The 24,529-nt window shown below is 40.1% G+C and overlaps 1 long non-coding RNA gene across 1 annotated transcript in view; it reads left to right on the top strand.

Annotated features, from left to right (window-relative positions):
* The window catches only part of LOC138846589 (uncharacterized), an 81,854-nt gene extending 57,664 nt beyond the window's left edge, over positions 1–24,190 (top strand). The window contains exon 4 of the long non-coding RNA XR_011384122.1: positions 21,914–24,190. This is a non-coding gene — a long non-coding RNA (uncharacterized lncRNA). The remainder of the gene's footprint in view (positions 1–21,913) is intronic.
* Positions 24,191–24,529: the final 339 nt, after the last annotated feature.

Here is a 24,529-nt window from a genome sequence, read left to right on the forward strand (position 1 = left end):
GAGACCAAGAGAAGCACCTGGCTCCTGCCTTCGGATCAGCGCAATGCGCCGGCCGTGGCGGCCATTGGAGGGTGAACCAACGGCAAAAGGAAGACCTTTCTCTCTGTCTTTCTCTCTGTCTTTCTCTCTCACTATCCACTCTGCCTGTCAAAAAAAAAAAAAAAAAGAAAAAGACATTGCAGTTCACTGATTCTGTTCATTTTGTCAGTGTAATCTTAGATGCTAATAGCCTCTTGAATTAGCTGATTGAAGAGTGTTTATTCTAGGTCTATATGATATGAAACCAGTCAATTCAGAGAAATATATATTATTTCTATGTACATTTAGTTAGCTTTATTGTATAGAACAAAAACTGCTTGATTACATTTCACATTTCGTTTGATTGTACAGCATCATAAAATAATTTTGAATTAAAAGTTGGCTAATTTATTTGGCTTCTATTGTGGTTCAGAGTTTAAATAAACTTGTCCAAGGAGAACAAAGTTCCTGTGGACTTACAAAAAGGGGATAGTGATATAGTAACTAAGCATTTCTTAACTTGTTAATTTCTGAAAGAAATGTGTCCTCATGAAAGATTGTGAAATTAAATAAAACATAGATTCTCTTAGAGTGACTAGGCCAGACTTGTTTACCTACATGGAGAGGAAAAGTAAGGTTGAATGATTTATTTAAAAAAATGCTAAATTGTATTTATTTATTCCATCATTTATTTAATAATTTTTCCTGAGTCCCAACTATGTACTACAGTATAGAAGTGAACAAGACAGTACCTCTTCCTGCAGGAGCCAAACTGTATATAATAGGCTGTGAGTTAAATGTGAATCCATGGTAGGGTGTCAGTCCCCCAGGAACTCACACTGAGAGGAATCACAAGGCCTGGAAAGACTGACTATCAAGGACACTGGCATGAATATGTGCTCTAGGAGGTCAGAGCGAGTCCAGTGTGAACAAAGCAGCTGAAGAAAGCGTCACTGGCAGGTAGGGTTTGACTCTCACTTGGAGGATGAGCATCACTGGGAGTAAGAAGGATGGAAGGGCCATTTAAGCCAAGGAGAAGGCAAGAATCAGGACAATTACACTGAAATGAACCTCCTGTGTTTGGAGGGCAGAAAGGAAACTAATGTGGCTATAATAAAGAACTGGAGTATGAAATGAGATTAGAAGGAAAAGGTAGTCACCAAAGAGAAAGGCCTTTGTGATGTACTGGGCGTGTGGAATTGAATCATAGGCAATAGGGAACTACTCAGTGTTCATCTAAGTCAAGGCTTTATGAATGCTTTATATTTCTCCCCGCTTTGCAATTATGACATTATTTTTAAGCAATGTTTTCAGACTACAGAAAGATCATTACACATTGAACCAACCATATTTACTTTGTTATGAAAGATGTGAGGCAGAAAACAGCTGACAACAATGGCTAAAGTGATGTAGATTTTAATGAATTTCCTTCTCCCTGGTGTTCATTATCCCCTGCTTTTATAAATAGGTGAGTACAATTCAACTGGAGAATAATTATGAGCTTCTGTAGAAATACTGTGGAGAATCATTTGATTAAATTCCACCCACCATCACTCCCCATTCTGCTAATAATGACTTCTGGGCTCCTCAGCATTGTTTTGTTTCTCTGTTCAAGAAGAAAACAGAAATGAAATACCAGAGTTAGAGCAAAGCAAACAAAAAAATATCTGGACTTATTGAACTTAGATAGCAAGGTCACTTTATTCCTCTCCTTCTCCAGACAAGCCCAAGGAAGTGAGTTTGGGCAGTCTAGTTAGTGCAGGGTTGTACTTGCTTGGGGTAAGGCATCTTTGTGTCTATAATTTCCTGATGATTAGAAAAATGTTTACTTTTTTGCTAATTCATTGTGATGGTTGTTATTTAATTCTGACATTTTGTACAAGCCATTTGGCTTAAACAATAAAAGCTTCATGCTATAAAATTATGTGATATTACTTTTTCTGGCTGTTGATAGTAATGATATTAATAATAGCCACTTTCTATTAAAAGTTTACTGAGTTACAAATACTATATCTACACTATTTCATTTGGTCATCACAACCATCCAAAGTTAAGAATAGGCAGTATTTTCTTTTCATGGAAGTCTGGGCATAAAAATGGCCATACAAGTTCAAACCATCCAAGTAAATCTTAACAATCAATGGAAAATTACTATTGCTTTTCTCTTGTACCTTTCGAAAAGTTTTCTCAAAACATTAAAACTCTATAAATGTCTGTTACAAATGCATATGGAAGTGAAATAGTAAAACTAAAATTCATTGAGCACATCATGATTTTAAAGAATTAAGTCATTTCACTTCAACAAGTTTCCCCTTTGGTGCTCAGTTAGTTGTCTCCAATCAGGGAGAGCATATGGTATTTGTCCCTTTGGGACTGGCTTAATTCACTCAGCATGATGTTTTCCAAATTCCTCCATCTTTTTGCAAATGACTGGGTTTCGTTGTTTTTGACTGCTGTATAGTATTCTATAGAGTACATGTCCCATAATTTCTTTATCCAGTCTACTGTTGAGGCACTTGGGTTGATTCCAGGTCTTAGCTAATATGAATTGAGCTGCAATAAACATTAATGTGCCGACCGCTTTTTTGTTTGCCAATTTAATTTCCTTTGGGTAAATTCCAAGGAATGGGATGGCTGGGTTGAATGGTAGGGTTATCTTCAGGTTTCTGAGGAATCTCCAGACTGACTTCCATAGTGGCTTAACCAGTTTGCATTCCCACCAACAGTGGGTTAGTGTCCCTTTTTCCCCACATCCTCTCCAGCATCTATTGTTGGTAGATTTCTGAATGTGAGCCATTCTAACCGGGGTGAGGTGGAACCTCATTGTGGTTTTGATTTGCATTTCCCTGATTGCTAGTGATCTTGAATATTTTTTCATGTGTCTGTTGGCCATTTGGATTTCCTCTTTTGAAAAATGTCTATTGAGGTCCTTGGCCCATCTCTTAAGTGGGTTGTTGGTTTTGTTTTTGTGGAGTTTCTTGATCTCTTTGTAGATTCTGGTTATTAACCCTTTATCTGTTGCATAGTTTGCAAATATATTTTCCCATTCTGTCGGTTGTCTCTTCACTTTCCTGACTGTTTCTTTTGCAGTACAGAAACTTCTCAATTGGATGCAATCCCAAATGTTAATTTTGGCTTTGACTGCCTGTGCTTCTGGGGTGTTTTCCAAGAAGTCATTGCCGGTACCTATATCTTTCAGGTTTTTCCAATGCTCTCTAATAATTTGATGGTGTCAGGTCATAGATTTAAGTCTTTAATCCATGTTGAGTGGATTTTTGTGTAAGGTGAAAGGTAGGGGTCTTGCTTCATGCTTCTGCACGTGGAAATCCAATTTTCCCAGCACCATTTATTGAATAGACTGTCCTTACTCCAGGGATTGGTTTTGGACCCTTGATCAAATATGAGTTGGCTGTAGATGTTTGGATTGATTTCTGGTGTTTCAATTCTGTTCCATTGGTCTATCCATCTGTTTCTGTACCAGTACCATGCTGTTTTGATTACAACTGCCCTGTAGTATGTCCTGAAATCTGGTATTGTGATGCCTCCAGCTTCATTTTGTTGTACAAGATTGCTTTAGCTATTCATGGTCTCCTGTGTCTCCATATAAATTTCAGCATCATTTTTTCTAGATCTGAGAAGAAGGTCTTCGGTATCTTGATTGGTATTGCATTGAATCTATAAATTGCTTTTGGGAGAATGGACATTTTGATGATGTTGATTCTTCCAATCCATGAGCATGGAAGATTTTTCCATTTCTTGGTATCCTCTTCTATTTCTTTCTTTAAGGTTTTGTAATTTTCATCATAGAGATCTTTAACGTCCTTGGTTAAGTTTATTCCATAGAATGGCAAATGTCCTAATAGCACTCTGGCCTCATAATCAGCCCTTTAGGCATGCGGATCCGGCTGAACAGCCCATGAGAGTATTTCAGGCATGGAAAGCCAAGACACTCTGGGGAAAAAAAAAAAAAAAAAAAAAAAAAAACCCTAAATGAAAGATCTCCACAAGTGAGATCCCAGTGGAAAGAATGGGTCATCACCAAAAGAGATCCTCACCACGACATGTGGTAATTAAACTTACCACAGTGAAACATAAAGAAAAGATCCTAAAATGTGCAAGAGAGAAACGTCAGATTACTCTCAGAGGATCTCCAATCAGACTCACAGCTGACTTCTCATCAGAAACCCTACAAGCCAGGAGGGAATGGCGAGACATAGCACAGGTGCTAAGAGAGAAAAATTGCCAGCCCAGAATATTATATCCTGCCAAGCTCTCATTTGTGAATGAAGGTGAAATAAAGACCTTTCATAGCAAACAGAAATTGAAAGACTTTGTGGCCACTCGTCCGGCCCTGCAAAAGATACTTAAAGATGTGCTACACTCAGAAACACAGAAACACGGCCATCAATATGAAAGAAGGGAAAGGAAGAACACCTACCAGTAAAAGAGCATGGGAAGCTCAAAGCATATACTAGAAAATATTTCCGGGAAAATGGCAGGGCAAAGTCACTACGTATCAATTGTCACATTGAACATTAATGGTCTGAATTCTTCAGTTAAAAGACACCGTTTGGCTGACTGGCTCACAGAACACAACCCAACTATTTGTTGCCTACAAGAAACACATCTCTCTAACAAAGAGGCATGCAGACTGAAAGTGAAAGGTTGGAAAAAGATATTCCATGCCAACAGAAACCAAAAAAAAGCAGGTGTAGCCATATTAATATCAGACAAAATAAACTTTAATACAAAAACTGTTAAGAGAGACAAAGAGGGACACTATATAATGATTAAGGGTTCAATTCAACAGGAAGATGTAACTATTATAAATGTATATGCACCTAATTACAGGGCACCGGTCTATTTAAAAGATATGTTAAGGGACTTAAAGGGAGATTTAGATTCCAATACAATAGTACTGGGGGACTTCAATACTCCACTCTCAGAAATAGACAGATCATCCGGACAGAAGATCAACAAGGAAACAGCAGATTTAATTGACACTATTGCCCAAATGGATCTAACAGATATCTACAGAACTTTCAACCCTACATCTACAGACTTCACATTCTTCTCAGCAGCGCATGGAACCTTCTCTAGGATTGATCACATACTAGGCCATAAAGCAAGTCTCAGCAAATTTAAAAGAATTAGAATCATACCATGCAGCTTCTCAGACCACAGCGGGATGAAGCTGGAAATTAGCAACTCAGGAAACCCCAGAAAGTATGCAAACACATGGAGACTGAACAACATGCTCCTGAATGAACACTGGGTCATTCAAGAAATCAAAAGAGAAATCAAAAACTTTCTGGAAGTAAATGAAGACAACAACACAACATATCAAAACTTATGGGATACAGCAAAAGCAGTATTGAGAGGCAAATTTATAGCAATAGGTGCCTATATCAAGAAATTGGAAAGGTACCAAATAAATGAGCTTTCAGCGCACCTCAAGGACCTAGAAAAACTGCAGCAAACCAAACCCAAATCTAGTAGGAGAAGAGAAATAATTAAAACCAGAGAAGAAATTAACAGGATTGAATCCAAAAAAACATTACAAAAAATCAGCCAAGCGAGAAGCTGGTTTTTTGAAAAAATAAACAAAATTGACACCCCATTGGCCCAACTAACTAAAAAAAGAAGAGAAAAGACCCAAATCTATAAAATCAGAGATGAAAAAGGAAACATAACAACAGACACCACAGAAATAAAAAGAATCATCAGAAATTACTACAAGGACCTGTATGCCAGCAAACAGGAAAACCTATCAGAAATGGATAGATTCCTGGACACATGCAATCTACCAAAATTGAACCATGAAGACATCGAAAACCTAAATAGACCCATAACTGAAACAGAAATTGAAACAGTAATAAAGGCCCTCCCAACAAAGAAAAGCCCAGGACCAGATGGATTCACTGCTGAATTCTACCAGACATGTAAAGAAGAACTAATCCCATTTCTTCTCAAACTATTCAGAGCAATCGAAGAAGAGGGAATCCTCCCAAATTCTTTCTATGAAGCCAGCATCACCTTAATCCCTAAGCCAGAGAAAGATGCAGCACTGAAAGAAAATTACAGACCAATATCCCTGATGAACATAGATGCAAAAATCCTCAAAAAAATTCTGGCCAATAGAATACAACAACACATCAGGAAAATCATCCACCCAGACCAAGTGGGATTCATCCCTGGTATGCAGGGATGGTTCAACATTCGCAAATCAATCAATGTGATTCACCACATTAACAGACTGCAGAAGAAAAACCATATGATTATCTCAATTGATGCAGAGAAAGCATTTGATAAAATTCAACACCCTTTCATGATGAAAACTCTAAGCAAATTGGGTATAGAAGGAACATTCCTCAATATAATCAAAGCAATTTATAAAAAACCCACAGCCAGCATCCTATTGAATGGGGAAAAGTTGGAAGCATTTCCACTGAAATCTGGCACCAGGCAGGGATGCCCACTCTCACCACTGCTATTTAACATAGTTCTGGAAGTTTTAGCCAGAGCCATCAGACAAGAAAAAGAAATCAAAGGAATACAAATCAAGAAGGAAGAAGTCAAACTATCCCTCTTTGCAGACGATATGATTCTGTACTTAGAGGATCCAAAGAACTCTACTAAGAGACTATTGGAACTCATAGAGGAGTTTGGCAAAGTGGCAGGATATAAAATCAATGCACAAAAATCAACAGCCTTTGTATACACAAGTAATGCCATGACTGAGAAAGAACTGCTAAGATCAATCCCATTCACAATAGCTACAAAAACAATCAAATACCTTGGAATAAACTTAACCAAGGACGTTAAAGATCTCTACGATGAAAATTACAAAACCTTAAAGAAAGAAATAGAAGAGGATACCAAAAAATGGAAAAATCTTCCATGCTCATGGATTGGAAGAATCAACATCATCAAAATGTCCATTCTCCCAAAAGCAATTTATAGATTCAATGCAATCCCAATCAAGATACCAAAGACATTCTTCGCAGATCTAGAAAAAATGATGCTGAAATTCATATGGAGGCACAAGAGACCTCGAATAGCTAAAGCAATCTTGTACAACAAAAACAAAGCCGGAGGCATCACAATACCAGATTTCAGGACATACTACAGGGCAGTTGTAATCAAAACAGCATGGTACTGGTACAGAAACAGATGGATAGACCAATGGAACAGAATTGAAACACCAGAAATCAATCCAAACATCTACAGCCAACTTATATTTGATCAAGGATCTAAAACTAATTCCTGGAGCAAGGACAGTCTATTCAATAAATGGTGCTGGGAAAACTGGATTTCCACGTGCAGAAGCATGAAGCAAGACCCCTACCTTACACCTTACACAAAAATCCACTCAACGTGGATTAAAGACCTAAATCTACGTCCTGACACCATTAAGTTATTAGAGAACATTGGAGAAACCCTTCAAGATATTGGCACAGGCAAAGAATTTCTGGAAAAGACCCGGGAGGCACAGACAGTCAAAGCCAAAATCAACTATTGGGATTGCATCAAATTGAGAAGTTTCTGTACTGCAAAAGAAACAGTCAGGAGAGTGAAGAGACAACCAACAGAATGGGAAAAAATATTTGCAAACTATGCAACAGATAAAGGGTTAATAACCAGAATCTACAAAGAGATCAAGAAACTCCACAAAAACAAAACCAACAACCCACTTAAGAGATGGGCCAAGGACTTCAATAGACATTTTTCAAAAGAGGAAATCCAAATGGCCAACAGGCACATGAAAAAATGTTCAAGGTCACTAGCAATCAGGGAAATGCAAATCAAAAGCACAATGAGGTTTCACCTCACCCCGGTTAGAATGGCTCACATACAGAAATCTACCAACAACAGATGCTGGCGAGGATGTGGGGAAAAAGGGACACTAACCCACTGTTGATGGGAATGCAAACTGGTCAAGCCACTATGGAAATCAGTCTGGAGATTCCTCAGAAACCTGAATATAACCCTACCGTTCGACCCAGCCATCCCACTCCTTGGAATTTACCCAAAGGAGTTTAAATTGATAAAGAAAAAAGCGCTCTGCACCCTAATGTTTATTGCAGCACAATTCACAATAGCCAAGACCTGGAACCAACCTAAATGCCCATCAACGGTAGACTGGATAAAGAAATTATGGGATATGTATTCTTTAGAATACTATACCGCAGTAAGAAACAACGAAATCCAGTCATTTGCAACAAAATGGAGGAATCTGGAACACATCATGCTGAGTGAAGTAAGCCAGTCCCAAAGGGACAAATACCATATGTTCTCCCTGATCGGTGACAACTGACTGAACACCAAAAAGGAAACCTCCTGAAGTGAAATGGACACTATGGGAAATGGTGACTTGATTAGCATAGCCCTGACTGCTAATGGACAACTTAATACATTATCCCTCATAGTATTTTTTTTTTGTCTGTTCTACTTAATATGACTGGTTTAATTCTGTAATTATCACACAGTTATTCTTAAGTGTTGAAAATTAACTGAAATGTGATCCCTGTTAAACATAAAAGTGGGAATAAGAGAGGGAAGAGATGTATAATTTGGGGCATGCTCGGGCTGACTTGCCCCAATTGGTAGAGTTGGAAACATACTAGGGGATTCCAATTCAATCCCATCAAGGTGGCATGTGCCAATGCCATCTCACTATTCCAAGTGATCAATTTCAGTTCACAATTAATCATAATGAAAGGACTAAGAGTCAAAGGGAGCACATAAACAAGTCTAGTATCTGCTAACACTAACCGATAGAATAAATAAAGGGGAGAGTGATCCAACATGGGAAGTGAGATACTCAGCAGACTCATAGAATGGCGGATGTCCTAAATAGCACTCTGGCCTCAGAATCAGCCCTAAAGGCACTCAGATCTGGCTGAAAAGCCCATGAGAGTATTTCAGGCATGGAAAGCCAAGACACTCTGGCAAAAAGATCTCTGTGAGTGAGATCCCAGTGGAAAGAACAGGTCTTCAAAGAGGGAGGTGCCTTTCTCTGAAGGGAGCAGAGAACCTCCACTTTGACTATGAGCTTGTCTAAACAAGATAAGAGTCGGAGAACTCAAGGGGCTTCCATAGCCTTGGAAACTCATGACTGGTGCATAGGGAGATTACTGATGCCATAAACAGGAGTGTCAATTTATAAAGTCAACAACAGGAGTCACTGTGCACTTACTCCTCATGTAGGATCTCTGTCCTTAATGTGCTGTACACTGAGGCTTAATGCTATAACGAGTACTCAAACAGTATATTTCACTTTGTGTTTCTATGGGGGTGCAAACGATTGAAATCTTTACTTAATGTACACTAAACTGATCTTCTGTTAAAAAAAAAAAAAAAAAGAAAGAAAGAAACTATCAATTCCCAACTTGACTCTCACTGGGATTAAACATGACAATAGGTCTGATCTGATTTCATCATCATTTAAAAAAAAATCATCTATTATTTTTCACTTTATGTTTCTGTGTGGGAACAAACTGTTGAAATCCTTACTTAAGGTATACTAAGCTGATCTTCTGTATACTAAGATAATCAAAAATGAATCTTGATGTGAATGGAAGGGGAGAGGGAGTGGGAAAGGGGAGGGTGGTGGGTGGGAGGGACGGTATGGGGGGGAAAGCCATTGTAACCCATGAGACGTACTTTGGAAATTTATATTCATTAAATAAAAGATAAAAAAAAAAAAAAACAAAAAAAAAAAAACAAAAAAAAAAAAAACAAACTTGGCTGGCGCCACGGCTCAATAAGCTAATCCTCCACCTTGCGGCACCAGTACACCGGGTTCTAGTCCCGGTCGGGGCGCTGGATTCTGTCCTGGTTGCCCCTCTTCCAGGCCAGCTCTCTGCTGTGGCCCGGAAAGGCAGTGGAGGATGGCCCAAGTGCTTGGGCCCTGCACCCCATGGGAGACCAGGAGAAGCACCTGGCTCCTGCCTTTGGATCAGCGCGGTGTACCCGCAGTGCGCCGGCCGCGGCGGCCATTGGAGGGTGAACGAACAGCAAAGGAAGACCTTTCTCTCTGTCTCTCTCTCTCTCTCTCTCTCACTGTCCACTCTGCCTGTCAAAAAAAAAAAAAAAAAAAAAAAAAAAAAAAAAAGAAGGAGGTACCTTTCTCTGAAGGGAGGAGAGAACTTCCACTTTGACCATGGCCTTGTCTAAAAATGATCAGAGTCAGTGAACTCAGGGGGCTTCCATAGCCTTGGCAGCTCATGACAAGAGCCTAGGGTGATTACTGATGCCATAAACAAGAGTGTCAATTTGTTAAGTCAACAACAGAAGTCACTGTGCACTTACTCCTGATGTAGGATCTTTGTCCTTAGTGTGCTGTACATTGAGATCTAATGCTATAACTAGTCCTCAAACAGTATTTTTCACTTTATGTTTCTGTGTGTGAGCAAACTGTTGAAATCTCTACTTAATATATGCTAAACTGATCTTCTATATATAAAGAGAATTGAAAATGAATGTTGATGTGAATGGAAGGGGAGAGGGAGTGGATAAGGGGAGGGTTGTGGGTTGGAGGGACGTTATGGGGGGGAAGCCATTGTAATCAATGTTCTGTACTTTGGAAATTTATATTCATTAAATAAAAGTTTAAAAAAAAAGAATTAAGTCATTTCATTTTTGTCAAAAAAATCTTATCAAGAGTAGAGGCAATAGTGCTTGTCTTCTTATAGTCACATGAATTGTGATATGGATTGATATCTTTTCTATCCCTTGCAAATTATCTTACTCTTTTTATGTTTGGATGAACTTCAAACATCTCATCTTTTGATCTTTAAATGTTGTGAAATATCTCCAAGAGTCTCTTCAATGTGAAAGTTATTGCTATCATCATTTCCTCCAGGACATCATCCTTTCATTACAACCACTTTCTCACTTATGTCTGTTACATCTCTTCACCAAGTCCCTCTAGTAGCATATCCAGGTCTCCCCTGAACAGTGGCCATGTCAATGTCCCCGTGGCCAGCCAGCTAGTCCTTCTACAATTCCACTAATTCTCAATTCAAACTCACTTCCAGTGGCATCATATTTTTTTGGTTGTACTTTCCTCTTTATTGACAAATTGCCTCTTTTGATCATCCATTTTTCTAAAACCCATGCATTTGAGCTTAACGCTAGGAAACCAGGAGGTAATACAAGAACACATTTTGCTGTCCATACCTAAACTGAACACACAGAGGCCAATTGCAGACAAACTTGACAAGAGGTGGTGTGATTGGGCACTGATTTCGATGCCCATATGTTATTTACATAGTAATTTTGGGATGAGGAGATAGTAATGAAGTTTGTAGCTTATGCTACTGATCAGTACCTGAAATTTTGAACCAAGCTATTGGGAGACTAATATTATTTAACTCAGTTGTGGAAATGGAAATTCTTGTGTGTCAGGACTGTGCAAAATGAGGACTGCCTATACTCGCTTACCTTGATACAGCTAGTAGTGCCAAGGTCTTGATTTCCATTCACATCTGCCTCGCTCCTAAGCCCATGCTTTGAGTAATGCCTTGCAGTCAGTTTAGAAGTGCATGTCTCGCTAGAGAGAGGTACTTTATCTTTTCTGGAGGAAGTATGAGCTGGAGAAGCGATAGGTGGAGAAGCATGAGAGGAAGGAAAAAGAAGCCGTGAAGGAAAAAGAGGAGAACGGGGTGAGAGGAGAGGGAAGGTAGAAAAGGCTGAAAAGAGGGAATAGGAGAGAGGAAGGGAAAGGAAAAACAAGCTGAAGAGCAGGCAGAAGCAAGAGAAGAAACAGAGCAGACAATGGGAAATGAGAGTGACAAGAAGAGAAGAAAGAAAAAGGAAAGCAAGGTGGACAGAGGTCAGCTTTCCCAAAACAGTGAGTGACCCTGGGCACTGTGAAATGCTGGAATGCTGTGACCTCTAACTCTTGTCCCCTTCCTCGACTAACTGAGCTCCTACCTGAACGACTGAATTGGCATGATGTTCATTTTTCACTGCCTTGTGCCTAGAAGTGCTCCCTGACTCAGCGGTACATAGGACTGAGTGAGCTTCCAAATTACAAGATTGCCATAAGAGCTTTTGACATGATCTTGTGTTATGTAATGATTGATGTAAGAATAAAAGTACATAATGTAAAATAATCACTTGTTTACCAAAATGCTTTCCATATGATTAATGAGGCAAATACAAAAATCTAATTTGAGAAAACCAATAGGATTTGGACTGTAGGATTTAAAAAATTATATCCATATACAGAAATAACAAAATTATAAACAAAAAATAATCAACAACTCCAATTATATAAATATTTAAAGGCCCAGTAAAACAAAGAGCAACATAACTAACATAAAAAAGAACACAAAAGATGATGAAAAATATTTTCAGCAAGCATGAAGATTCCTGGAAACTGGCAAGAAAAGTATCCAGGCCCAAATAGCAAATGAATAAAGGATATGACAAGACAGATCTCACAAAAGGGAACACAATTACTAAATATTTGGGGAAATAATCTCCAAAATTATCAAAAATATGACCAGAAACGGGGTATTTTCTTACACATGTAACATTAGCAAATATTTTAAGTGAAAATCCCTATTCCTGTTCAAAATATTTTTAAATTATTATCTGACATATGAAGGGGAGAATTTAAAATTGTTCAAGCCTTTTAAAAAGTAATTTAGTAATGTATTTTATGTGCTTAAATAAATTTATAGTTTGACTCAATAAAATAAATTACTGATAGGAGTATCCTAAAAAAGAGTAAAATATATTAAAAACACATGGGCAATGACCGGCACCGTGGCTCAATAGGCTAATCCTCCACCTAGCGGTGCTGGCACACTGGGTTCTAGTCCCGGTCGGGGCGCCGGATTCTGTCCTGGTTGCCCCTCTTCCAGGCCAGCTCTCTGCTGTGGCCCGGGAGTGCAGTGGAGGATGGCCCAAGTGCTTGGGCCCTGCACCCCATGGGAGACCAGGAGAAGCACCTGGCTCCTGCCTTCGGATCAGCACGGTGTGCTGGCCGCAGTGGGCCAGCTGTAGTGGCTATTGGAGGGTGAACCAACGGCAAAAGGAAGACCTTTTTCTCTGTCTCTCTCTCTCACTATCCACTCTGCCTGTCAAAAAAAAAAAAAAAAAAAAACACGTGGGCAAGGATATTTCCATTGTAGTATTGTTTATGAGTTGAACAGAGAAGTTAATATTATAGATCTATACCAAATCTTGCAGCTACTATAAAACTAACTTAATAAAAGCAAATATTTATAATAAAATAATAAAGGTTCAAATTTTGTGAGTGCCATCTTATATATGTATTCTATACAGATATGGCATTCTACATATGTGGGCTTAGCATATGTATGTATAAAAATAAGAACCATGAGACAAAATGGACAAATGAGAGAAGTCAATTGACGGTCATTTGAATTTAGATATGTTCTTTTAAAAATTCCCCTAATTCTTATATTTTGTGCCATACCTTAAAAAGTACACATTTTCACACCATACTTTTTGGTGAGATCAATCTCACCAGAAGCTGACAATAGCCTCTTTTTTAAAAATTTATTTTGTTTTATTTATTTGAAAGGTAGAGTTACAGAGAGAGAGAGACAAAGATTTTCCAACAACTGGTTTGGGGCTGGACCAGATCCAGGCCAGGAGCCAGGAGCTTCTTCCAGGCCTCCCACACGGATGCAGGGGCCCAAGCCCTTGGGCCATCCTCCGTAACTTTCCCAGGTACATTAGCAGGTAGCTGGACTGGAAGTGGAGCAGCTAGGACTCAACCCAGCACCCATATGGGATGCTGGCACTGCAGGCACTGGCTTAACCCACTGTACCACAGAGACTCCCCCAACAATAGCCTCTTATTGAGTAATGGGAATCAAGGAAATAATCAGAAAAAAAAAATGCTTCACAGGTAAATATGAGGCCACGGAGTACAATGCCTAACAAAAAATTCTTTCTCTATGCCTCATCAGAATCCGTGTGAAAGACTAGAACCTAAGGTAAACCACAAACAAAAAGGAAGGAGGACTTCCTTTGGAAACTTCCTAAGAGGAACCAATACTAAAATACCCCAAAAGAACTTTATTTTTCATGCCCACATTGAAGCCATGGCTCCAGGCCTTTCACCAGTGAGTTAGTCATTTCAAACAGATTTTTTTTTTTCATTTTGCCTCAAATTAAACTCTGTTAGTAACGACGAACCAAACTATTTCCTCTAGCTAATCATATAAGCACCAAATAAAAATGGTTATGTAGTGTGATGAGGCAGTGCCCAAATCGCCTACTTACTGGCTTAGTAATTAATGCAAATAAAATGCATGGAGCTACCACATAAAAATATTCTGAGACACGTTATGTTCGCAATCAATTGTTTTATTATCCTCAGTGCCTTGAAGTTCCGTGATATTAATACCAATATACTTTCATCAGCTGAATCAATAAAGATATGTGATAATGAATGTTTCATGTTCAGTCTTGAGGATAATAGAAAAACTGACTACAAAACGACTGGAGTCTCTTTCTATTTCAATTGAAATCACTATGGAAGCCGCGGGATTGTCATCCAGGCAGCTCTTCCCCTCTTCCAAGTATGCAGGGTGTTGACTGCTCTCTGCCACTTTATAGGCTCTCACATGAGGGTTGCTGCAAGAGGGTAAAGCCATGCTTTTCTGGGCTCTGGAAGGCTGAGTCTTGCCAGGGCGTTCCTGGGAAAGTCCTCTTGAGCTAGAGAAAGCATGGCTGTAGGGGCTGCTCTTCTGCCCCCTTGGGAAGGGCAAGACAATGTCTCTCTCCAACAGCAGCAGAGAGCTGAAGCTCTTCTCATCACCTCTTCCACAGAGAATGGCTCACAGGTGAACAGCCACACACCAGAAAGCTAGCTTGAGGGCTGTCCAGCTGGACAAAGAGAAAATCACCGTGCAGTGTAGGAAGTGTTGTGATGGGATTGTAAATGGTGTTTGAGGAACCCATGGAAACAGCACCTAGCTCTTTGCTAGACATTTGCTAAAGAAGGTGAAAAATGATTGGAGACATTAAGAAAGAGAAGGAGCTAGCCAGTAGAACTAGAGGAAGTGAGGATAGTAGGAAGAGATGACACCGTGCAAATCATTCATGCAGTGGTGGATAAACCAGACAAATTGTCTACCCATGTGATAGCAGCTAAGCTTATATGGTGAGACAAATAAGGTAGAGATACTTGATAAGCATTATGATAAAAATAAATAAATCAGTGTGGGAGGAAAGAAGAGATGGGGATAGATATTTTAGGTAAAATCATCCTGGAAGACAGCTTTGAGGAGGTGACATTTGGGAAAAAATACATTTGAGTGAGGTGAGAGTATAAGCCATGTGAATTGGCTTAGTAATTAATGGAAATGAAATGCATGGATCTTCCACATTAAAACAATTTGGGTGAAGCGTATTGCAGGATGAGGGAACAGAAAGTACTGTTCTGAGGCAGCAACAAGCTTGGCATACTGAAGGAATAGCATGAAGATCAAAGTGGCTGATGAGGAGGTAGGGAAGGGAGCCTGCGTGTGTGTTATACAGAATCTCTTAGATATTGTTAAAAACTTTTTAAAAAGATAACTTTCACTGCTGTGCAAATAAAAAGATAGTGGAGTGTGGGACATCCAAGAAAACTAGAAGACAATCTCAGAAGCTATTGCAGCATCACCAGAGGTAATAGTCACTTGGGTTAAAGTTGTAGCCAGGGGAGGGAGAAGGGTCAGATTCAAGATTATCTTGAAGGTGCAAATGACAGAACTTGTTAATGAATTGAAAATGAGGTATAAGAGCAAGAGTGATGCTTCAATGTTCATTTATAATCTAAATGGAGAGAATGGTGGTGTCATTTTCTGAGATAAATATTGAAGGAGAAATGGGTTGGGGAACTGGGAATCATGAATTAAGCTTTGAGTAAGTGAGCCTGAATATGCTAATTGGAAATCCAGAGTCCCAACTACTTTTCAGGACATACCAATTTGGAATTCATGGTGGGGGGGGGCAGGGCGGGGAGTTAAGGCTTGCAGTAACCATTTGGAAGCTATCAGACCAAACAATAGTTAGGGAAGATGTAACAGGATAGCTTACCTAGAAACCAAGATCAGGTCAAGAAGATGACTGGGGCCTCCATGCTTGCCCATTTTGTATAGAGGTTGGGAGTGGGGGGAGGGATGAAGTTAACAAAGGCAACTGGAAAAGGAGTGGGCAGTGATATAAGATGAAAACCAAAATCTTTGGTGTCCTGGAAACCAAGAAAACACTTTTGAAAAAAGGGCCTTTATCAATTGTGTCACCTGCCTCTAAGATAGAGATGGAATCTTGACCACTGGATTTAGCTACAGCATGGAGGTCTTTGGTGATCCCCCAAATTGTGCAAAGTGGGAGGGACAAAAGCTTGGGTAGACTGAAATAATAGGAGGAAAGAAAGAAAACCCAGTAAATACTGACAGCTTAGAATTCTTTCAGGAAGAATAGTGGAGAAATGAGGTGATGGCTAGAGGGGAATGTTGGCCTAGAAAAGATTTTTTAAAGACAGAAAATATCACAAAGTGTTTGATTACTGATAGAAAAATAGGGGAAATTGATGATGCCAGAGAGAGAGAAGAGTTGAGGAATAAAGTCCCCCCAAAGATGAGAGGGGTTAGGATCTAGGAAAGATAATTGGAGACAAAATTGGAGTGATGCTCCTTTTTCCAAAGTCCCTGGAAGACAGGTAGCATCTGCCAGCACAGATGTGGGGAGGTACCTAGGGCAGAGGCTATCAGTTTGTTGATGAAAAGGAAAGCAGTTCAGTAAGGAGTAAGTTGTTGAATGGATACATGATACTTTCTGTTAATTAACTCAAAAGAATTTGTTAGACACTGATCTTACATAACCATGACTTGGATTTGAAAGAACTGTTTACAGGAATTTCCCTGGGTGCTTGAAATGGAATGGTTGTATAGTTTCTTGGCACACCCGCTATAAATACTAACAAGAATGCATAGTGGCAGGCATTACTCTAAGCATTTCACATATATTAAACCAAAGAATCCTCACAACAAATCCAGAAGATAAGCATGATCGTTATTCTCATTTTACAAAGGAGAAAATTGAGGCACATAGAAGTTAAATAATTTACACACACATACAAAAAAAATCACACAGGCACAAATAGCAGAGCTGGAATCTCAGCCCAGGGAATCTGATGCAAGAGCTCAGGTTCAGTCTTCAGCTATGCTGCCCTTCTGATGAGCAATCATCTCAAAAACAAAACAAAATAAAACAAACAAAATAACAAAAAACTGTTTTTAAAAGGTATGCATCTTCCATGTCAGTCCTTTACTGCATGACCTGCACAAGGTTTATGAAGTGTGTTCAGTTGAATTAAGTTTGGCCTAAAGCTGCCTCTGTACATATTTGAATTTGGCCTAAAATTTTCTGCAACACATTGAATTATAATGTAAGCATACTAAAACTTACTCTTGCAACAAATAACTGAATGTCAGCCAATCAGAGCAGCTGAGCTTGAGTCAACCATGACAATCAACTGTTCAAACCAAGTTCAAATAAACACCAAGCACTAACCAACTGAGCCATCTCTGTCCTTCACTTCCACTTTCTGTACGCCATTCCTTTTCTCTGGCTATAAATGTCTCCTGTCTATGTGGTCAGTGTGGTGGGGGTGTGGTGGTGGAGCATCCTGAATCATTTTCTGTCCAGTCTGCTGCCTGATTTTAGATTCACAAATAGAAGCCAATTAAGGTCTGTAAAACTAAATTCATTGTGATTTTCTCTTTTAGCAAGTGTGACTTTGGGATGAGCTAGTGCAGGCATCCAACCCTCCCAGGTCTGGTAAAGAAGTCTGACAGGCTGGCCTGTGGCCCGTTCCCTGAAAGGCCTCCCTGCTTCCCCTGTGTGTCTCCTTAAACAACCACACCATCTGAAGCACACTGAATATCTCAGAACAAGGGCTCACCCTGAAGCTTCTCCAAAGCCAATTGTCTAAGTATATAACCTAGCTTTTGGCCCAGTAGGCAAACATGAGTATGGGATAAACAACTGGTACTCATCAAAAGTGCTGTATTGCATATAAATGAGGAATATACTTTTGCCAAGTTAATTCACTGGCATTTTTAGATGGTCCAATGAGGCAGTTATCAATTACCTTGATTAATAAGGAAAGCAAGTGACTCTGTCACATCACTGTCCCTTGGAGGCCAGGCTGCTGCCTTTCATGGAACAGGTGATGAGAAGAAGGGCTGAGGCCCAGAAGTCGCTTGGGCAGCCAGCCAGGGTGACAGGAAGAAGAAAGGGGCTTTGGTTAAAGGCAATTTTGTTGAAAAGAACAGAAGTTGCCTCGAGGTAGCATAAGTAAAAATAAAAGATATTTCAAGGGCAATATTTCTCAAGACCATCTAAAGACAAAGAATAAAGTTTATGTGTGTTGAACAAGAACAGACTGAAATTTGAAAACCAAAGAAGACATCATGTTCTTAGGAATCACATGGTCTCTCTCTTCTCTGTGGTTCTCTTTCTCTCTTGTACTGGCTTCACCTGCTTATATATGGCTCCACTTGGAGACACCAATCCTCACTCTACCTGGTGCTTCATGAGTGTCTGCCACAATCCCATTGGCTCAGCCTCAAACAAAATCAGTTCCAAATTCCTCTGAAAGAGGTTCAGCCAACTAGCTGCAGCTGCCCCTAAATTAGGTGCTCCGGTTTTCAGACAGTTCAGTTAGTCACAGCCATAGGGAAGAGGTCTTGTGACCCCAGAGTAGCTGCGGCCAGTAGGGGAGGCAATTTCAAGTCTGAGACTGGGCAGAGACCTTAAAACAGATCCACTACAAAAGAAAATTTCTCGGTGGCCTTATAACATAATTGCTAAAATATCTATGGGGTAGAGGAAGGAAACATTATGGATTATAGAGAGGAAAAGACAGAAGATAGGTAAAAAGATAGAAGGGGTCAGGCCAGAAGGATAAATGAATGCAGAAGTGAGCTCCAAGCAATAGTTAGATTACAGCTACAAAGGATGTCAGTCTTCTACAAACATTAAAACAGCATTGAAATATACTAGAAATATGGGGCAAGTTAACTCAGGCTTCCACATGTGGCTGATGTGAGTATAGAAATGTAGATAGGATCACCTGACACTGATCTAGACAGTGTCCTCACCAGGGTGTGTGTGTGTGTGTGTGTGTGTGTGTGCACTGAGCATTTCTGCTAGTTACACAGAGTAGCTGTAACCCAGACCAGCCCACTGATCTTGTGGAAGTCAACTCTCAGAGTCAGGAAATTGGAAAATGGCATCATGCCTGACATAGAACTATTTAGCAAACACAAAGAGTTTATTTTTATCTACATTTCAGATCCTTTAATGTGTCTCCAAGGGAGTCACTTCTGCATCAGGAAATCACAAAGGAGAGCTGGAAAGAGAACAGAACCACAGAAAAGTGTTTTTGCAAAATTGTTTTCACAACATTGACTCTGCTTCTGCCAGCAAAAATGATTTAGTAACAAAGTGCTTCAAGATAAAATATATGTTAATAGAAAGTCAGTTTATTGTTACTGCTATTAAATGTTTAGGGAATATCAGTTTGGAGAGGTGCCAAATTACAACTTTGTCTCAAAATATGTCTTGGCCCAGCTGTGGCTTGGGCTGTAGTAAACCAGGAAATAAATCAATGTCCAGTCCTCAGTGATCATGCAAATAATGTTGGGAAATGAAACTCACCCAAGAGAATATGACAACAAAAAATTCTAGATTCTCATTGCTATACTGTATGATATAAAAAGTCAAACTCTCACTTACCCAGAAGACCAATGCAAAAGGAAACAAAGGGATGAGGTTATTGAGATACTTGCGTGCTCCTTCCTTGCTGGCACTCACAGACTCTGGCAACAAGAAGGCTGTCACCCGATGAGGTCCCTAGACCTGGCACCTCCAGAACCCTGAGCCAACAGAAACTTTGTTTTGAAAGTGGCCTACCTCCATGCTCTGTTTTGAATAGAATATGGTACTCATGTAGGTAGTTAAATCCCATAGGCTGTAGGAAGTGGGTATTTATGCCATCACAGCATGCCCTCAGAGTTCTCTTAAAATGTTGTTATAATAGCCTCAATCGGACCCCTCTGCTCTCTCTGCTTCCAGGAACACCATGCAACCCTTTCTCCATATGACCTCCACCCTTGCCATCTCCCACCTTCACCAAAGGGCTGAGCCAATGGGATCTACTCTATCTTGGGCTGTGAACATCTGAAACCATGAACCAAAATAAACCTCTTTCCTTCATCAGTAACTTGTCTTATGTATTTCATTGTAGGAATGAAAAGCTGACTAATATACTCAGGCATTTCTTTATGGTAATAAAAAACTGATTAATGAAATAATCCTATAATCAAACTTAATTTAGGCTGAATGAGAAACAAATGAAACCATTTCTATGACATTCCTTCCTTTCTTAATCCTCACATTCTCACATGGTCATCAACATAGATCCACAGACTTCTCTACATTATAAGAACTAGTAAACTTCCACAGATGTGAAAGTGACAGTTTCTTATCCATATAGTAAATTTAAATTTCCTTTTTTCTTTTCTTGATGCAGTGAATACCAACTTCAATTAAATTCTCTGAGTATTCATTAAATCGAACCATTTATAGAGAACCTACTGTGTATAAGACAGTGCACTAGGCAGAAAGACAAATGCCACATGTTTTCATTTATATGTGAAGTCTAAAACAATCTATCTGAAAGAGTTGAAGAGTATATCTAACAGGGGTGGGGGTTGTTTAGAGGGTGCAAAGTTGCAGTTACACAGGAAGAATAAATGAACACATGCTAAGTATTTAACATGGGTATGTTACTAAGCTTGATCCAATTATTCCACATGGTATACATAGATTATAATGTTGCTGTGTATTCCACAATAATATACAATTATAACTTATCAAAAATAGTATTTTAAGTGAGTGTGCTAAGTATGACAGGAACCATGGTGTCAAACAAGGGTTTATCATCTAATACAGGAAATCACCTCTTGGGCGTAGCTGGGAGGGGGATTGTGACTTGGAACTAAACAAATGTATACATGGAAAATACCAATCTGTAGCCTCTGGGATGAAGTTCAGAGCAGTAAGAACACAGTACCCTAAGGAAAGGCATCAGGCAACTGATGCTGGCCAAGTTAGCACTCAAGACCAGGAAGGGCCAGTGGAAACCAAACAGCCAGCTAGACAGAGATACAGGAGCACAGAGCAATTGCACAGCAGGTGAAGGTTAGACCTAGGGAAGCTCAGAAGTCAGAGGTGGTAACTAAGGGCCTTACTCTCAGGGCCCAGACCAAGGGTAACCACCAGCAGAATTCCCTAGGCTATGGCAGCTTTAAAATGTGTCCAGAGAAGCCCTGGGAGCCTGGCATTGAGGAGAGGTAAGGACAAAGTCATAACAATGCAGCAAAGAAAGCCTGAGATGTTACAGTATCACAGAAACCAGGTGGAGGACAGACATTTTAAAGAGGAGGCTTTGGTCAGCAATGAAGTCAGGCTATGGTCCCAGAAAAAAAAAAAAAGAGCCAATCTCTACTTAGGAAGTTGTTAGAGACCTGCAGGAAAGCCCAGGAGAGGGATAGCTGAAACCCTTGGCTAAGCAGTTCTCCGCTCCTTTGCTTGCTCATCCTGCTGGGTTTGTATGAAGGGCATCTTCATGACAAACCCCACACTCATATATGATGAATCACATTTCCCCCAGAGAGTCAGCTCATGTGACTTCCAAATAGGATGAATGTAAGTCATTTTTAATTTCGACAGGTGCTCGAGTGTGTTTCCAAACAGAACAGGAATTTCTTTCTAACCTTGCTATTGTGAGAGCTCAGAGTCACTCACTGAATTTAATTCTTTTCTGTGATCAATTGTTTCATGACAGGAAGATGTCTGAATCCCGATGGGTATCAACTGCAGGAATAAGACTTACAGAACAGCAACAAAGGCAGTTGAAGACCTGCATGAAAAACGAGGGTGGTGGGCTGACCACCATGGTGTGAGAGACCCAGCCCTGAGGTCATTCCAGGTCAGTACCTCGTTCCTATCAGCACAGCTCCAGGGCAGCCTGCCTGGGTACTCAGTGGAAGGCAGAGAGCACGCCACAGTCCAGAAAGGAGTTTCACACAATGAGGAGTGAACAGTGCCCTTCTATGGGATTTTGGTGTGTTGAGCCTAAGGTGTTTTCAAAAGGGACAGTCCTTGCTTATTGCACTTCACATGGTACCTGTATTTCTTAGAAGTTAGAGATTGAAATCTTTCCCTGTATTCCAGCTGTGATTTCAGCTGATTAACCTCATCTGTGTGCCTCCGTTTCACTGTCTACATAGGACTGAGAAAATCCATCTTCCAGGCAGGGCTAATAGCCGCATGTAAAATGTCTGGCATGAGTGGAAGCTCCGTAAGTGGCCATATCCCACTGTTGCTGACAGATGGGTCCGCACCCCTCCAGCTTTAGTAAATACAACAGTCCAGTGAAGGAGTGCACCGCATGCTGGTGGAAATGGGGGCATCTAATGCTAAGCTTCTGGCATAGTCACTGCAAAAGAACAGGGCGGTGAATGAAGAAAGGGGCTGACTGTGTTGTGCTCAAAATGCCAAATCTGAAAGCCATTGTTTGTTTGGATACATCTTCCTAGGGATCAAAAATATGAAATAAAGAAAGAACAAAAGCCCTAAACTATCAAACCATTAGAGCGGAATGGGGGAAGATAATCCTACACAAACTGAAGAACACAGAAATAAAGAAGCAATTAAAGAATGAAATTCGGCCAACAGGAAAGAGAAGGGAATCTCAAGACATACCTGTTAAGGCCAAACCTGCCGAGTCACCAGGGATCAATTACGTTTGCATGTTCAGCTTTCCTAGCTAAGGTATGAGTTTCAAAGACCTAACTTAATGGAAAAATGAGAGGAAAATTAAGGTTTTTGAAAGCTGATCATGCACCCATTCTGTTGACATTTGCTTTATGGTTTTATAAACCACCACCTGAGAACCCTTTTTTTTTTTTAACCATAAATGCCAGAGTGGAAGTACTAGGTCTGCTGGCTTTGAGATCGACTTAAATTATCCAGGGTTTCAATGGGAGCCAGTGTAGACATCAGTAGTCAGCTGAATTTCAAAAGTCTGGCTTGGAGTTTAAAATGCCTTTAATCTTAACAGATGCTGGCTAAATGATCTTGAGCAAAACTAGTGACTGTCCCATGGATAAGTTAAAGAGCAAAATACATCAGGGAAGAAAGAGGAGGAGAAAGCAGAAAACATTAGTTCATGCAATCAGGTTACAAGTGAAAACACTTCGTTGGGCCAGAGGATACAGAAGTATGAGATTTCTTGGGAATGGTTACCAAAGGCCAGGGAATTTCGATTCCTGGGTCACCACATCCCAGGGTAGGCAGCATTGCAGCAGTTGTTTGTGGACTGTCCTGCTGCCAGAATGTAGCTCTCAGTGCCCAATGTCTGCACATATCAGTTTTGACTGAATCTGTCCAAGTGTTGATTTGGCGGGGGTGTAAGATAAGGGCATGTCCACCGTGAAGAGCATGGTGTATGAGGGACCTTCCCTGAGGGTAGGTCAAATAACTGCCCAATGTTTGTCCACTATGTCGAAGAGTGTACAAAGAGATGGACCAGAGAAAGAGGAATCCTCCATTGACAAAATTTCTTCATAACTAAGGAGTCCCGGGGGCATGGAATTGTATCTGCAATGGTATTTAAGTGACCAGAAAAGTGGAAACAGCCCAAATGTCCATTGGCAGAGGAACAAACAAAATGCGGTGTATACAAAAATTGGAATATTACTCAACCTCCAGAAAGAAGAAAATCCTGACACAGGCTTGGTTGAAACCTGAAGACATTATGCAAAGTGAAATAAGGCAGACCAAAAAATGACAAATACTCTCTGATTCTACTTATGTCAGGGAGTCATCAAATTCAGAGAGAGAGAAAATGAAATGGTGGTTGCCAGGGGCCCAGTCTAAGGAGGGATAAGGAACTAGTGTGTCATTGGTAGAGTCTCGGTCTTAGATGAGTAAGCTCTCAACATGGATGGTGGTGTTGGTTGCACAATAACATAAATCATTGAGTGCTCCTGTACTCTACACCTTAAATTCGTCAAGTGGTAAATGTTATATGTATTTTATTATAGTAAGAGAGAGAGAGAGAGAGTATACATATATATTATGGAGAAGGGAGCAGGCAAATAAAGAGAAAGGAGGTGTGTGGTTGCCTATATGAACTGTTTTATAAGAATTTTTTCTGTAAAGCCAGGACAGCTGTTCTTCCCAGGTCTCTTGAAATGTCACTGCACACTTGTTGAAATCCAAGCACCAGCACTTGAGCACCTGTCACATGGAAAGCCCCCAAACTGGAAAACCACAGCACAGATTAAGGCTTTTCCCCTTCTTCTTTCTTTTCCCTGTCACAATGCTAAAGTTTCAGAAGTCATGGAGCAATGGCGGGGTATACCACAGATTCCCAAGGAATGGTCAACCCTTGGAA

The sequence above is a fragment of the Oryctolagus cuniculus genome, chromosome 1, assembly GCF_964237555.1.
Source record: "Oryctolagus cuniculus chromosome 1, mOryCun1.1, whole genome shotgun sequence".
Classification (NCBI taxonomy): domain Eukaryota; kingdom Metazoa; phylum Chordata; class Mammalia; order Lagomorpha; family Leporidae; genus Oryctolagus; species Oryctolagus cuniculus.